Source organism: Oryx dammah, unplaced genomic scaffold, assembly GCF_014754425.2.
Source record: "Oryx dammah isolate SB20612 unplaced genomic scaffold, SCBI_Odam_1.1 HiC_scaffold_4, whole genome shotgun sequence".
Lineage (NCBI taxonomy): Eukaryota > Metazoa > Chordata > Mammalia > Artiodactyla > Bovidae > Oryx > Oryx dammah.
This window is the reverse complement of record NW_024070188.1, coordinates 79717672-79733126: the sequence shown is the minus strand read 5'-3', so window position 1 is coordinate 79733126 and position 15455 is coordinate 79717672. Positions and strand designations below refer to the sequence as shown.

At 36.7% G+C, this 15455-nt stretch overlaps 1 long non-coding RNA gene across 1 annotated transcript; it reads left to right on the top strand.

The window, feature by feature from the left end:
* The first annotated feature begins 4511 nt into the window (after positions 1 to 4511).
* On the top strand, positions 4512 to 14309 carry LOC120862780. Its single transcript, XR_005720844.1, has 3 exons — positions 4512 to 4596; positions 4696 to 4832; positions 13209 to 14309. It is a non-coding gene; the product is annotated as an uncharacterized LOC120862780 (long non-coding RNA).
* The last annotated feature ends 1146 nt before the right edge of the window (positions 14310 to 15455 follow it).

Here is a 15455-nt window from a genome sequence, read left to right as displayed (position 1 = left end):
TCCATGAGACTGTGAACTCTGAGGGGTCATGTTGGTTATTTACTGGTGTAGACACCCAGCACAGGGCCCAGAGCCTATCAAGCAGGAAGGAGACACTCAAATATTTGCTGCATGAATAAACAAGGCAAATTTTGATGACACACATTAATACAAAGGTGTAGATCATACTTGCAGCTGTTTTTGTGGCTGGACAGAGGTTAGACGTCATTCCAGCAGTCTCGCTTTGCCCAGACTGAAGCAGGTCACATGACTTCCTCATGACCACGCAGATGGTGGATTGCAGAGGTGGGCCCAGAGCTCTTACATAGCCCAGCCTGTATGATCAGCTACAACGAGTGTTTGAGCCAGACTACATTTATCCATTGATATTTGGCTTTGGGACACAGGGTCTTGTTTTTAGAGCAGAAGATGGTGATGTTGGGTTCAGGCTAGTATCCCAACTGGCTTGTGTTTCCTCAGCACCGACTGATAGAGGTGGGAATGGCTTCAGGAAGGAGTTGCTGTGGAACAAGGCCAGCCTGCAGAGCACAGCACTGAATTGTTCTCACCTGTGCATTCGATACTTTCGTTTTGGAAAAAAAACCCTCTCATTTAAAGCACTTTGCTAAAAATAAAGTTTCTAAGATACTGAGTGACTTTACGGAAGAAGTACCTATAAGGACTTACACTGTACTTGTCAGTGTATAATCATAGACATTTTGACAAAGGTACCATTTAAGCAAGAAATAATAGAAAGAGAAACAAAGAGATCTCCTTCTTCCACATTAAACTGGCTAAAAAAATCCCAGATTAACTCAAGCAAAGATTATTCCAGAAAAGAGTGCTTCTCTGGTATGATTTAGCCAACATCTGACAGTCCCTGGCACGGCAGACTTGCCGTGTAGTGATGGCTTTTGTCACAAACTTGAAAAGCTTAATTGGAGAAGCGCTCAGTCTTTAATAGGTACAGGGGCCTTCCTGCAAGCATTAAACATCAGAGAGGACTGTTACGAAGCAGCAGTTCTGTTTATCCAATTCCTCATGGTGGTCAAACTATGACCCTTTTAGGGTAACCAACCATCCCAGTTTCCCTGACATTGATGGGTTTCATGGAATGCAGGACTTTTGGTGCCAAGTTGAGAAAGTTCTGAAAAGCTAAAGTGGTTAATCACCCTAAACACTGGTAAATGTTGGAGAATGGCTCTTTTCTCGCCATCATAAGAAAACCCCTTCTTTAGTTCTGTCCATAGAAGAAGGAGCCATGAATCCAGACTCCGCTCTCTAACCTGCCCAGTATTCGTCAGACCTCCTTTGGAGGCTGAAATCAGTTGCATATACTCTGGCTCTGAAACAGAGTTTAATGTCCTACTAACTCGAAAGTGAAAGTGAAAATGTGAACCGCTCAGTCACCTCAGACTCTTTGCAATCCCATGGACTGTAGTCCACCACGTTCCTCTGTCCATGGGATTTCCCAGGCAAGAATACTGCAATGGGTTGCCATTTCCTTTTCCAGGGGATCTTCCTGACCCAGGGACTGAACCTGTGTCTCCTGCATTGCAGGCAGATTTTTTTTTTTTTACCATCTGAACCACCAGGGTTCAGGGACCACCTGAAATCCCCAGCTACTCTTTTAGCTCTTATCCTGGATTTTCTATAAACCTGGACCCATGTAGGGCCTTTGCCTAATGGGAATATTACTGCAAATTTATATGGTCCAAATTATTGTAACCCACTCTTCCCATCACTCCCTAACCAGCTTAGAGTTAGACCAGTGATCCAGGTTGGTTAGCCACTATCATTGTGATGATGGGGAAGTCACCTGAATGTTTTGGTTCTTCATTTTCACCTTTGTAGACGAAGGTGTGGCATTTCCCACATTTTAAGTGCAGCCTATAATATCTGGGGAGTCCAAAATTCTCTTTGAGAATGGATAGTAAATAGGATAAAAGAAATTCTCCCATAAATATTTCCAAAATCCATGTTATAAAATTAGATTGTCAAGTTCCTGTCTATTCATCTTTTCATATTTGCTTGCCACATCCTGACATTGGGAATAGTTGTCAAAATAAATCAAAATCTCACTGTTTGAAACAGGCATTAGTGATATTAGACGAGAAGAATTTTCCAGACAGTTTTGAACTCTTGCTATGATATGATTTATGCTGAAGTGTTTGGAAAGTTGGCCTGAAGTTTGGCAAATGATCACAAATTGCCTGGAATTATTTAGCTCTGTATGATTGTTTAATTTTTATGAGTGTGTGCCTTCTTTCTTCAATTAAATTGTAAGATTACTGGGGCCATTTAGCAGGGGTTATGGTTCCAGAAATTCTTCACAGTGCTTAGGACAGAACTCTGCACACACTGAGTGGGAAGAAGGCTGTACATATAGTCATTGAGCGAAAGCATTGTATTTCTCCAGGTATTGGCATTTGTGTTGGTTGGTGGATGGCCAGTCAGCAGAGTGGCCTTGGAGAATGAATTATGTGTGGAAATAGCTCTAGGTTATGTGAAGAACATCCATTCATTCATTAGGCTGTAATTAACCCTACAGGTTCCCACTGTGGTGTTAACATTGAATAAAAACAGAGACAAGATAAAAAGCTCTTTCATGTTGACACAAACTTGAATAGGCCAGCTATTAACCACTGATGTTGAGCTCTATTTTGTCAAGATAATTTCATGCCTCACTTTGAGGTGAATCTAATATTGGGAATATTTCCTCTACTGCTCAGCTTGTAAATCCACCTCGGGGTATTATGGCACCACACTAAGATAAGCTGTGGGAGAAAAACCAGAGTCATCATTTTTCTTATTTTTAAATATAAAATTGAACAGATCTTGTGCCAATTAGTTCTGATTAAAACTTCTAACCTTTCTAGTCTTATATTTCTCATATTTTTAAGTGGAAGGATTCTAATTATGGCTATGGAGACCTGAGATATTTGTGTATATTATGTCATAGAAGTGTACAGTGTAATTATTATTATTATCAATAAATCTTCTCATCAACAAATCTTAAAACAGTGGAGTCCTTGCATTCCCTTTTAGCAGGGAAATTGTGCATTCTATACTAATGGAGACTACTATGAATCATTTTGACCTACTATGCCAGGGATGAAAAAAGGTTTTTTCTTGGCTGTCACCGCTGATCTATTGGCAGCAATTGACAGGAGCACTGAGGTAAGGATTATGAAGCTGCCTCTAGACCAGGAGTCAGCAAACTTTTTTTTTTGTAAATGACCATAGTAAATATTTTAGGCTTTTTGGACCATATGGTTTCTGCTGCAACTGTTCAACTTTGCCATTGTAGCATAAAGAAGGTAAGTAAACTCAAGGGCATGGCTATGTTCCAAAAAACTTTGTTTACAAAAATGGGTGGCAGTGAGATTTGGCTCGTGGTCCATGGTTTGTCGTCTCCTGCTCCAGACTCTGAAAAGGCAATGGCTGATTAGCTTTGTCTGCTGGGGCATGAGAGTAAGAAGTAACATCATGGATACCCTTCCTTTCTTCTCTTTGAGTGTCCACAGCATTCGTTGTAAAAAAGTTCTGATCACAGCTCTGGCTATTGATTAGCATGCATAACCTAGATAGATCAATAGAAGTTTTAGATGAGAATTAGCCAGTTGTGCTCTACATAAATTAAAACAGTCTGTAATCACTTACAGTTCTCAAATCCAAAGTTCTGGAAATCCAAAGTTTTTTTGTTTCAAGTGGCAAAATTTGAGCTGTCTCATTTGGCAGTCAAACCTGGCTGGAGTAGACATAAGGCTCTTTATAGTCTGTATCTTGCTTAATGTGGCAATTGATATGTCTTGTTGTTTGATCACAGACTGTCTTCCTAGACTTTTCATTATATACTGAAAGGTGTATGTACCAAATCACCTTTCTGAAATCCAGAAATTTCTGAGGAAACCATTTGACATGGAGGATTTCTGATGGGGGATTGTGGACTTATAAACACAAACTACTCCATTTTCTTTTGTGGAAGGAAGAACATCTTCAATATATGCATGTCTGAATAATGACAATAAATTAGTCTAATCAAGCCATTTGACCAATTGCTAGTTAAAATAGTGTAATCAGCTTAATCACCTGTGTTAATGAAGAGTTAAGCTTCTGATTTTAAACCCAGTAAAGCCAGGAAAATAAACATTAATCTTTCCCATAATGACATTTTCTCTACTCCTTTTATGTAAATACATTTTGACAGTGCTGTTTGGTACATCTATTCATACAAAATGGTGCAGATCTTTTTGGTCAATAATTGGCTTCTACAGTCTTGCGTTACCCCTGCAGGTGCAAACAAGTGTGGTATATTGCAGCGAAGGTCAAGGGGATGCATGAGCATCGAACTGAATGAGATCTCAGGATTCATCAGAACCAGAAGCTAGAAGGATTGGACCTCACTCTTGCCCTTCCACTAGGTGTGCCATGTTTCTACCTTATCCATAAAATGGGGCTGTTGGCACAAGGGTGGAATTGCACATCTCATTGTCTTTATATATTTGCCATGTTTTATCTTCTTTTATTTCAGCATTTGCTAGTTGCCACTTTACAATGGACAACAATTTCTTAGAGTGTAAGAAAACCCTTGTATCTTCAGTCTTTATCACAGAGGTCAGTATGTTTGTTGACCAACTGAATGCTCATAGATTCAAGGACTTAAAACTAATTGGGAACTCTAATACCATCTTTTCAAATCTTTCTGTTTTATAGATGAGGAAACTACTATCTAGAGAGGTTTATTAGACAGTCCCACATGTTGGATACTGTTACCCAGGACTTTGCTGACATCATTTTATTAATTCCTACAATAGCTCTGGGAATTAAGTGAACTATCCACAGTTTCACAGGTGAGGCAATTGATTCTTGAAAGGTTAAGTAACTTGGTAAGAAGCAGTACAGATTACTCTAGCTGAATCCAAAGTCTATCTTATTTTAGTGTGTAATTTTCCATCATATTATAGGATTATGCCTGCCTCTGATGACTCATAGATGCCTCTAGATCCTACTAGGATATTCTGTTCATTTTGATTCATATCCACTGGAGAATATTAAGATGAGTAAACATAATCCTTGTCTCTGACAAAGTTTACAGCCTGGAGGAGAAGCAGATGTTTATAACCTAGGTTATTTTTATATCTTCTCCCCCTGCCTCCTTGGACAGCTTTCTATAAGATATAATTAACAGATAAAATTATAATATGTATAAAGTGTACAGTGTGATAATTTGATATACATAGTAAAATAATTACCACAGTCAAGTTGGTTAATTAACATATCTATCACCTCACATCTGTTGTTCAGTTGCTCAGTCGTGTCTGACTCTTTGTGAACCCATGGACTGCAGCACGCCAGGCTCCCCTGTCCTTCACTGTCTACTGAAGTTTGCTCAAATTCATGTACATTGAGTCAGTGACATTATCTAACCATCTCATCCACACTCTCTAGGTCTGTCATAACTTTCCTTCCAAGGACTCACATCACATCCTTATCTTTTTTTTGGTGAAGTCTCTTAGCAACTTTCACAGGTATGATACAGGATTATTAGCTATAGTCACTATGCTAGACATTAGATCCTCAGAACTTACTATTCTTCCAGCTGAAAGTCTGTATCCTTTGGCCAGCATCTTGCTATTTGCCTATCTCAGGTCCCTGGTGTCCACCATTCTTTTGTTTCTGTGAGTTCGGCATTTTTTAAGATTCCACATGGAAGTGATGTCATATACAGTATCTGTCTTTCTCTGTCTGGCTTATTTCACTTACCATAATGCCCTCCAGGGTCATCCATGGCAGACTTTTCTTCCTTTGTGGCTGAACAATATTTCATTGGGCTTCTCTGGTGGCTCAGTGGTAAGGAATCTGCCAGTATAGGAAAGTGGGTTCCAATACAGGAATCTGCCAATGTAGGATCCCTGGGTTGGGAAGATCTTCTGGAGAAGGAAATGGCAACACACTCTATCTAGTATTCTTGCCTGGAAAATCCCACAGACAGAGGAGCCTGTCAGAGCTACAAACCATGCGGTGGCAAAAGAGTTGGACATGACCGAGTGACTGAGCACTTGTGTATACTATATGTTATACCTTATATATGTATTTATATTAAAAAGTTTCTTTATCCAATCATCTGTGATGAATGGTTAGGTTGTTTTGGTGTCTTTTCTGTTGTGAAAAATGCTGCAGTAAACAGGGGAGTGCAAGTATCTGTTTGAGATAATTACTTCATTTCCTTTGAATATATATCCAGAAGTAGGATTGTTCTATGTTTAAGTTTTTGAGAAACTTCCACACTGTTTTCCAAAATGGCTGTACCAATTTACATTCTCCCCAGCAGTGTGTAAGGGTTCCCTTTTCTCTACATCCTCACCAACACAACAGTATCTCTTATCTTATTGATAATAGTCATTTTAGTATATGTGAGGGTATATGTCATTGGGGTTTTGATTTGCATTTCCTTCATGGTTAGTGATGTTGAGAATCTTTTCATGTACATATTGGCCATTCATATATCTTCTTTGGAAAAATGTTCAGGTCCCTTGTCCATTTCAAATTTTTTATTTTTCTATTGACTTGTAAGAGTCCCTTATATATTTTAGATATTAACCTCTTACTATATATGGTTTGCACATATTTTCTCACATTCTGCAGATTACCTCTTCATTTTGTTGATTTTTTCCTTTGTTGTGCAAAAAAATTTTAAGTTAGATAAAGTCTCACTTGTTTAATTTTTGCTTTTGTTGCTTGTGCTTTTGTTATCAGATCCAAAAATGATCACCAAGACTGGTGTCAAGGAAGCTTTTCTTTTATGTTTTCTTCTAGGAGATTGAAGGTTTCACGTCTTACAGTTAAGCCTTTAATACATTTTTAGTTCATTTTTGTTTATGGTGTAAGATAAAGTTCCATTTCATTCTTTTGCCTGGGAATATCCAGTTTTCTCAACACCACTTAAGGGAGAGATTATCCTTTCTCCACTGTGTATTCTTGGTGCCTTTGCTGCAAATTAGTTGACCATGCATATGTAGGTTTATTTATGGGCTCTTCATTATATTCCACTGATCTGTTGTTATGCAGATACCATACTGTTTTGGTTACTGTAGCTCTGTAATACAGTTTGAAATCAGGACATGAGGAGTCTTCAGTTTTGCTCTTCTTGCTGAAGATTACTTTAGCTATTCTGGGTTTCTTTTGCGGTTTCATGTGAATTGCAGATTTTTTCTATTTCTGTGAAAAATTCCATTTGAAGTTTGATAGGAATAGCATTAAATCTGTAGTTCACTTTGGTTTGCCATAACTTCTTAACCAGTATATTTGCTTTTTCCCTCATCCACTTACAGCCTTTTCTCTGCACAGAACCAAAGTAATTCTGTTGATTTGTAAGAAGATTGAGTCCCTTCTCTGTTCTAAGCCCTCCAATGACTGAACCCAGTTTAAAAGCCAGAGTCCTTTCAATGACCAGTAAAGCCATTTGCAGTCTGGCTGCTATTATTTCTCTGACATAAACTCTAACCTCTCTCCCCTTGCTTCTCCCATCCCAATTGTATTGGTCTTTCTGCTCCACCTTGAACATATCAGGCACATTCCTACCTCAGGACCTTTGTATTTGCTATTCTTCGGGCTTGGAAGACTCTGAGATAACCTTGCATGGTCTTCTGCTTTATCCTCTGTAGTGAGATTTTCCACTGTTCATCCTATCAAAACTTGTAATCTCTTCTACTCTTCATATGCCTGCACATAAAAGGCACTCAAATATTTGCTGGATATTGAATAAATATATTATTTGGAATGTAACTGGAACTTTGAAAATGTCTAACTGAAGTGTCATAGGAACCCAGGAATACTTTCTCCTTAAGCACACAGGATTTGTAATTACTCTGTTTGCTGAGGGTCAAATTTCTCATCAATCATGAAAGAAACATTGGATTCAGCCACACAGAGATACAAATATATTATGCTGGAATTAACCAAAAAATCTATTCTTTGAAAGAGTTATAGAACTAGAAGCAATCTGGTTATCAACATACAAGAAACCAGTAAAATTATGGGCTATCTGGTGAATGGAAAATGATGCAATTAAATAAAAATATTTGTCTTGGAAAAAATTAATGATGTGGATTTATGTTATTTTATATTATTAAGAAAACTTTAAAAAGTTATTAGTATAAAAAGATTCCATTTTTGTATGTGTATTTCAAATAAAGTTTAAGATTATTTTTGTGAGTTTTTAAAAAAAATGTCTATGAGTTTTTCACCTATTTTGTTCCATGGAATCTCATAAAGTCTATGAATTTCTTCTTAATGTCTTTAATTGGATAAAAATAGGATAACAAAAGGAACATTATATTTAAATCTACTTCTCAAGATGTTGAAAGACAAAATTTTGATGTAACTGTATATGTATTTTTAATTATCACTCTGAATAATAAGACACTTAAATACAGTCAAGCTAAAGTTAAGTTTTACTTTCTAGTGACAAATCAGTGTGAAAGCTGTGATAGCTTACCTTGATTAAGAACATTAAATTGTGGAATGGTCTTTACCAAGGCAACACTCATTCATGTTGAACATCCAATCAATTTTGATTTCTTTGTGATAACTACAAGTAGTGGAAACCTAAATGTACAAAGGTCTGCCTTTGTAAGTGGAACAAATTACTTCCATAGCTTGCTTTAGAAGATGACAGTAGGCTCTCTCAAGGAATACAAGACTTCTTCAAATCTTTTTCTCTTTCTAGATCTTTGATTTTTTAAATGTTGTTTAGATTTTTAAAAATTGTAGTATAATTTATATATAGTGAAAATCACAGATCTTAAGGTAGAGTTCAGTGAGCTTTGACTAATGCCTAATCCTGTTTCCTCCCACCTCAAATATTTTCAGATTTTTGAATTTCAAATGATAGCTTACTTTATGCTTATTTCAAAACTTTATGCAAATAGAGTAATGTAGTATGTACTATTTTCTATTTGTCTTCTTTTGCTTAGTTTATTGTCTTTGATCAATATCTATTTGTATATATTAGCTGTTCACTCATTTTTATTGCTAAGTAGTGTTTCATTATAAACAACTGGTTTATCCATTCTTTGTCGATAGGATTTTTGATTGTTTCCAGTTTTTTACTATTATGTATAAAGCTATTATTACTTTCTCGTATGTCTTTTTGTGGAAATATATTTTACTTTCACTTGGGTAAATATCTAGGAATGTAATTTCTGGGTCACAGGATAAATTTATGTTTATATTAAAAACTGCCAGTTTGGCAATTTCTGTGTTATTTTTTGTTTCTTGCTTTCATTTTTGTTCTTCAGTCTTGCTAAGGGTTAATCAATTTTACTAATATTTTAAAGGAAAAGATCTTTTTACTATGTTAACTTTGTTTATTATCTGTTTTTCATTTTGTTCTGATCTTTATGATTTTTTCCTTCTACTTCAGGTTTAAATTATTCACTGCCTTCTAGCTCTTAAGGTGAAAATCTAGATAATGAATTTTAAACCTTTCTTCGTTTATCATATAAATATTTAAAGCTAAGATTTTTCCTCTAAGCACTGCTTTAGTTACATCTCATCCATTTTGATATGTTAGATATGTTATTATTCAATTTAAAATATTTTCTAATTTCCCTTGTGATTTCCTCTTCAATAGGTTGTTTGAAAGTATGATACACTATTTCCAAATATTTGGGGAATTTCTAGATTTTTAAAATTGATTTCAAATTAATTACAGTATAGTCAGAGAACATACTTTGTATGATTTCAGTCCTTTGAAAAGTATTGATATTTGTCTTTCCTATTTATTCTGTTTTTTGCTCTCTTACTTGCTTTTTTAAGGTTAATCTAAATTTTTATATATCATTTAATCTCTTCTATCACTTTTCAGCTATATCATTGTAATCAGTTTCCTATTGCATCTATAACAAATTACCATAAATCCAGTGATTTAAAACAATACAAATTTATTATTTTATAGTGCTAGAGGTCATTAATCTAAAATGAGTCTTACTGGTCAAAAATCAAGGTGTCAGCAGGACAGCTACATGTCTTCTGCAGACTTGAGGGGGGAATCCATTTCTCTGCTTTTTCATCTTTTTGTGGCTGCCTATATTCTTTGGCTCATTGCCTCCTTCATTCTTCAAAACCAACAATTATACCACTTGGACCTCTGATTCCATGATCAGAGGTCACATGTCATTTAGTGACAGGCCTAATAATATAATTTCAAAGTATTGATGAATATAAATGATGTGCTAATTCATCTTCAGTAACTGTAGTGTGATTCTTATTGATGATAAGGCCACAAGCATTGCTCATATTACTGTGGTTTGTAATTTCTATTTTACCCGGGTTCTGGTTCACTGATCTTTTCTTATTCAGTGTTTAATCGGCTGTTAAGGCTATTCAGTGAAATTTCATTTCAGATATTGCATTTTTCAGGTTTTTTTTTTTAATTTTCCTTTTCTATTAAGATAACCTGCCTGTTGCTAGTACTGTGGTTTATTGTCTACTTTGATGGTTAAAGAAAATGTAAAATTCCAGTGAGGATATAAAGATGTATTTTATTCCCATCCAGATTGGGTCAGTTGTATCCCAACATATTAATACTGGTTACCTCTGGGTGATGACTGTGGCAGATTCTTATTCTTTGCTCTTTTCTGTTTTTTTAAAATATTTTTTCAATGAGCATGTATTGCTTTGTAATTGTAAAGACTATATATATATATATATATGTAGATAGATAGATAGCTTAAATATATTAACATTTAAGTGGCATGTACATAAATGTTATATTCTTTTCTACAATATTATGTATATTTTTAAAAATGTGTTGCATAAATGTTAAATTCATTATATTCCTGTTAAGGTAAAATGATTAAACAGATAAGTTAAAACAATGGTAAGTTTTCTTGAGGATAGAAAACAGAAAAAAGCAATATCATTATCACATCAATATTTATTATAACTATTCTCTCAATTTTAACATATTTTATATTTTATAAATAAATCTATTTCACATATAGAAAAACAATTATCTTTAAAAATGATAATTTTTATGAATAGAGTAATTATAAGTACTTTATGATATATTTGTGCCTTATTATTCTAAAATATTTTATTTTTTAGTGTTGAAATTCATTAATAATTATGTCTTATCACTGAGAGAAGATAGTTTTTTGATTATTCATTATAGTTTACTACATATATCTAGCTAGCTTATTTAAAAGTAGTTACTTCATGATAGTGGGTTAAGCTCTTGAAAAGTAAGTATTTTTTCCTTCAGGATATTTATTAAATCACTATTATGCAGTGTATTATTAAGGTCATAAGCATTAATTATTAGCTTCCAAATTATCATGTTAAGCAATCATTATTTAATACAAAATAATCCTGCTTTCCTTTTGCTGTGTTTGCAGTTCTGTTAGTCCTGGGCAGGAGCATAGATAGAAGAGACACTTGAGGCAGAGTTTCTAGATAAACAGCAAACTACATTTAAAAGATGGCCTACTTAAAAATTTAAAAGCCACAAGACAGGTAAGTGTTAAAGGAACCACCCAACAGCCTTTCAAGAAAAGCACAAAATCTTTTCTCTCAAGTTGAGCCCTGTTACAACCTGGGTTCTGGGGCAGCTTGAGGGATGTCAAAGGCCACCTTGTATTCCCCACATATCACCTTACATAGGGCATAAGGCAGTCACCCTCTGGAGCTCACGTTTCTGGAGTGGCTCAGACAGTAAAGAATCTACCCACAATGCCGGAGACCTGGGTTTGACCCCTGAGTCGAGAAGATTCCCTGGAGAAGGGAATGGCCACCCACTCCAGTATTCTTGCCTGGAGAATTCCAGGGACAGAGGCTACAGTCCATGGAGTTGCAAAGAGTCAGACACGACTTTCACTTCTTCCTCTGGGTCTCACCTCTCCTGTAGGTGACTGTCCTGTTCTGGGTAGCAATGTTTCATGCTGCGTGTACACGTAAGTGCTGCAGCCACTGCCCAGATCCTCGGTGTGTTTCTCTTACAGTCTGGCATACACATTCATTTCCTGGTGTGGAGGCAGCACTCTGTCTTCAGCCTGGGCTCTGTGATTTGCAGTGTGTTCAGTATTAATTGCTCACTATTCTGGGAACTTCACATATCAATATGACTGTGCCATACAGTGTGATCATTCACTACAATTGTGTTTGAAATATTTCCTTGCAGCGGCAAGTGCTAAAATGAACAGATATTCCTTTTTATCATAAAATGAATTATACCCTAGACCTTCAAGCTTCAAAGGCACCGTGTAGAGTCAGTCCCCCATGCAAACAACAAGGGAAAGAGGGATCTTCATTTATAAGAAGTACAGGTGCAACATTCAGCAAGTGTCCATGTGAATGCAGGAAACGGGTTCTTGGCTTCTCCTGGGATGGAGATGAGCAAGTCCTTCAGAAACACTGTGTTGTCACCGTTGGTCACAAGTCTAGTCAAGGCAGTGTGGTCTCATCCCCACCCCTCCCCCCACCCTAAGAGGCCCTAGGATAGTGAGGAGAGATTCCTGGGACTTCAGTCACAGTCACATCATAATAAACGGCAAAGAGAAACAGTTTCCATCAGTTTTTTCTTCCCCTTTGCACTCCATTTTGCAACAACTTTCCAGAACTTCAGTCAGTACACAAATCCCCTGAATCAGTCTCAGGGCTTCTTTTCTGCTGACCTCTGAACCCAGGGACCTCCTCATTCTAGGACCTGTACAGAAGGACACACTATCTCCTACTCTTAACTATTCAGACTTCCCAGTCTGGGATATGTAAAAGTTGTTTTGCTAATAACTACCCGGAGAGAAAGAAACTGTTAATCACTTAGTAGTGTCTGACTCTTTGCAACCTCATTGACTGTAGCCTGCCAGGCTCTTCTCTCTATGGAATCCTCCACACAAGAATACTGGAGTGGGTTGCCATTCCCTTCTCCAGGGGATCTTCCTGACCCAGGGATCGAAGCCGGGTCACCTACATTGCACGCAGATTCTTTTACCATCTGAGCCACTAGGAAAGCCCCTACCCAGAGAGAAGTAGGTGTAATGCAAAATGACAAACAGGGACCTCGTAAGAAACCTAAGAAAGATAGAGTTATGGTCACCCTTGTTCCCTGTCTGCACAGAAATGACTTGAAAGAGTGAGGCAGGATATTTCTTAGCTTGTGTCTTTTGCTTTATGATGTGTTTCTCCTTTGAGTTATTTCTGTCCATAACCTTCTCATTTTCTTTTAGGACTAGTGAGTCCTGAATTTAAGTTTACCAAACCACCCAATTATAGGAATCACCTGAAGTTCTTTGAAAAAATGGATCAAATGGCCCTATCTATGATATAAAAAGTAAAAGTCTCCAGAGGAGAGACCCCGATTGTGTTTTAAATCATTGCTCAGGTAATTTACATTATCAGACAAACCTGGGAAACACTATACAGACTTGTCTATGGTGGTGATGGTTTAATTGCTAAGTCATGTCCAACTCTTGTGACCCCATGAACTGTAGCCTCCCAGGCTTCTCTGTCCATGGGAATTCCCAGGCAACTGACTTGACTATAGTGCCAAGTAAAAGTCCATCTCCAATTTTCCATGTCCTGCTGGGATCTTTGGAGAGTGGGATAAAGGTGAGTTTGCCCAGGAATTCAAACAAGTTTTTTTTTTTTTTTTTCTAGTTCAGAAGAAACATTAGAAAATAATTTTTTACTGAAAAGTATAATGATATAATAGAGATAAAATCATAAATTGTAATGTAATAGAGAATTACTATTGCTCACAGACTTTACCCTTCCTCAAAAGTTCTGGAGGTCATTAGGTAAGAAAAGGGCAGAACACTATGCCTGGCATGGTCTTCTCTTGCATTTATGAAAATTCTAGAAAGCTCTGTGAGAAACAACCAGCTCTTAGGGGTAGAGGATGGGTGTGGATTTTCAGTCTAGATATTTTGGTCTTGACTGATTTGATGTTTTGCAAAAAATATTATCTTTACTTTTTAAAACTAATAAGAATGAAAAAAATTGCCTTTCTTAGTATGATGGGTTAAAGTTTCTCCACCTGAACATAGACATGTGTGACTGATAATGGAGAGGGGCCAAGGCCACCCCTCCATGAATCTGATGGACGTTTTCATTCATGTATCTTTTTCCTTCTGGCCATACAGGTGTGATTAGGTTTCTTGGGTCTCTTCTTTCCTGTGGCCTTTTCATGAAGCTCTGCAGAACCCTGGCTTCTCAGGAGAGCCGTCCAGGAAGACTGGACATGGGCTGGAGCAGGACTGCATGACCCGCCTGCTCTGAGGATTTGTTGTTGTTTAATCGCTAAGTTATGTCCAACTCTTTGTGTCTCCTTGGACTGTAGCCTACCAAGCTCCTCTGTCCATGGACTTCTAGGCAAGAATACTGGAGTGGGTTGCCATTTCCTTCTCCAGGGAGGCAACCCAGCTTAAAAAACAAACAAACAAACAAACAAAAAACACCCCAGAAGGTTCATAGCAATGCAGGCATACCTCAAGAAACAAGAAAAAAGTCAAATAAATAACCTAACTGTACACCTAAAGCAACTAGAAAAGGAAGAAATGAAGAACCCCAGGGTTAGTAGAAGGAAAGAAATCTTAAAAATTAGGGCAGAAATAAATGTCAAACAAAAGAGACCATAGCAAAACTCAACAAAGCCAAAAGCTGGTTCTTTGAAAGGATAAATAAAATTGACAGACCATTAGCTAGACTCATCAAGAAACAAAGGGAGAAAAATCAAATCAATAAAATTAGAAATGAAAATGGAGAGATCACAACAGACAACACAGAAATACAAAGGATCATAAGAGACTACTATCAGCAATTATATGCCAATAAAATGGACAACGTGGAAGAAATGGACAAATTCTTAGAAAAGTACAACTTTCCAAAACTGAACCAGGAAGAAATAGAAAATCTTAACAGACCCATCACAAGCACAGCAATTGAAACTGTAATCAGAAATCTTCCAGCAAACAAAAGCCCAGGTCCGGATGGCTTCACAGCTGAATTCTACCAAAAATTTAGAGAAGAGCTAACACCTATCCTACTAAACTCTTCCAGAAAATTGCAGAGGAAGATAAACTTCCAAACTCATTCTATGAGGCCACCATCACCCTAATACCAAAACCTGACAAAGATGCCACAAAAAAAGAAAACTACAGGCCAATATCACTGATGAACATAGAGGCAAAAATCCTTAACAAAATTCTAGCAATCAGAATCCAACAACACATTAAAAAGATCATACACCATGACCAAGTGGGCTTTATCCCAGGGATGCAAGGATTCTTCAATATCTGCAAATCAATCAATGTAATACACCACATTAACAAATTGAAAAATAAAAGCCATATGATTATCTCAATAGATGCAGAGAAAGCCTTTGACAAAATTCAACATCCATTTATAATAAAAACTCTTCAGAAAGCAGGAATAGAAGGAACATACCTCAACATAATAAAAGGTATATATGACAA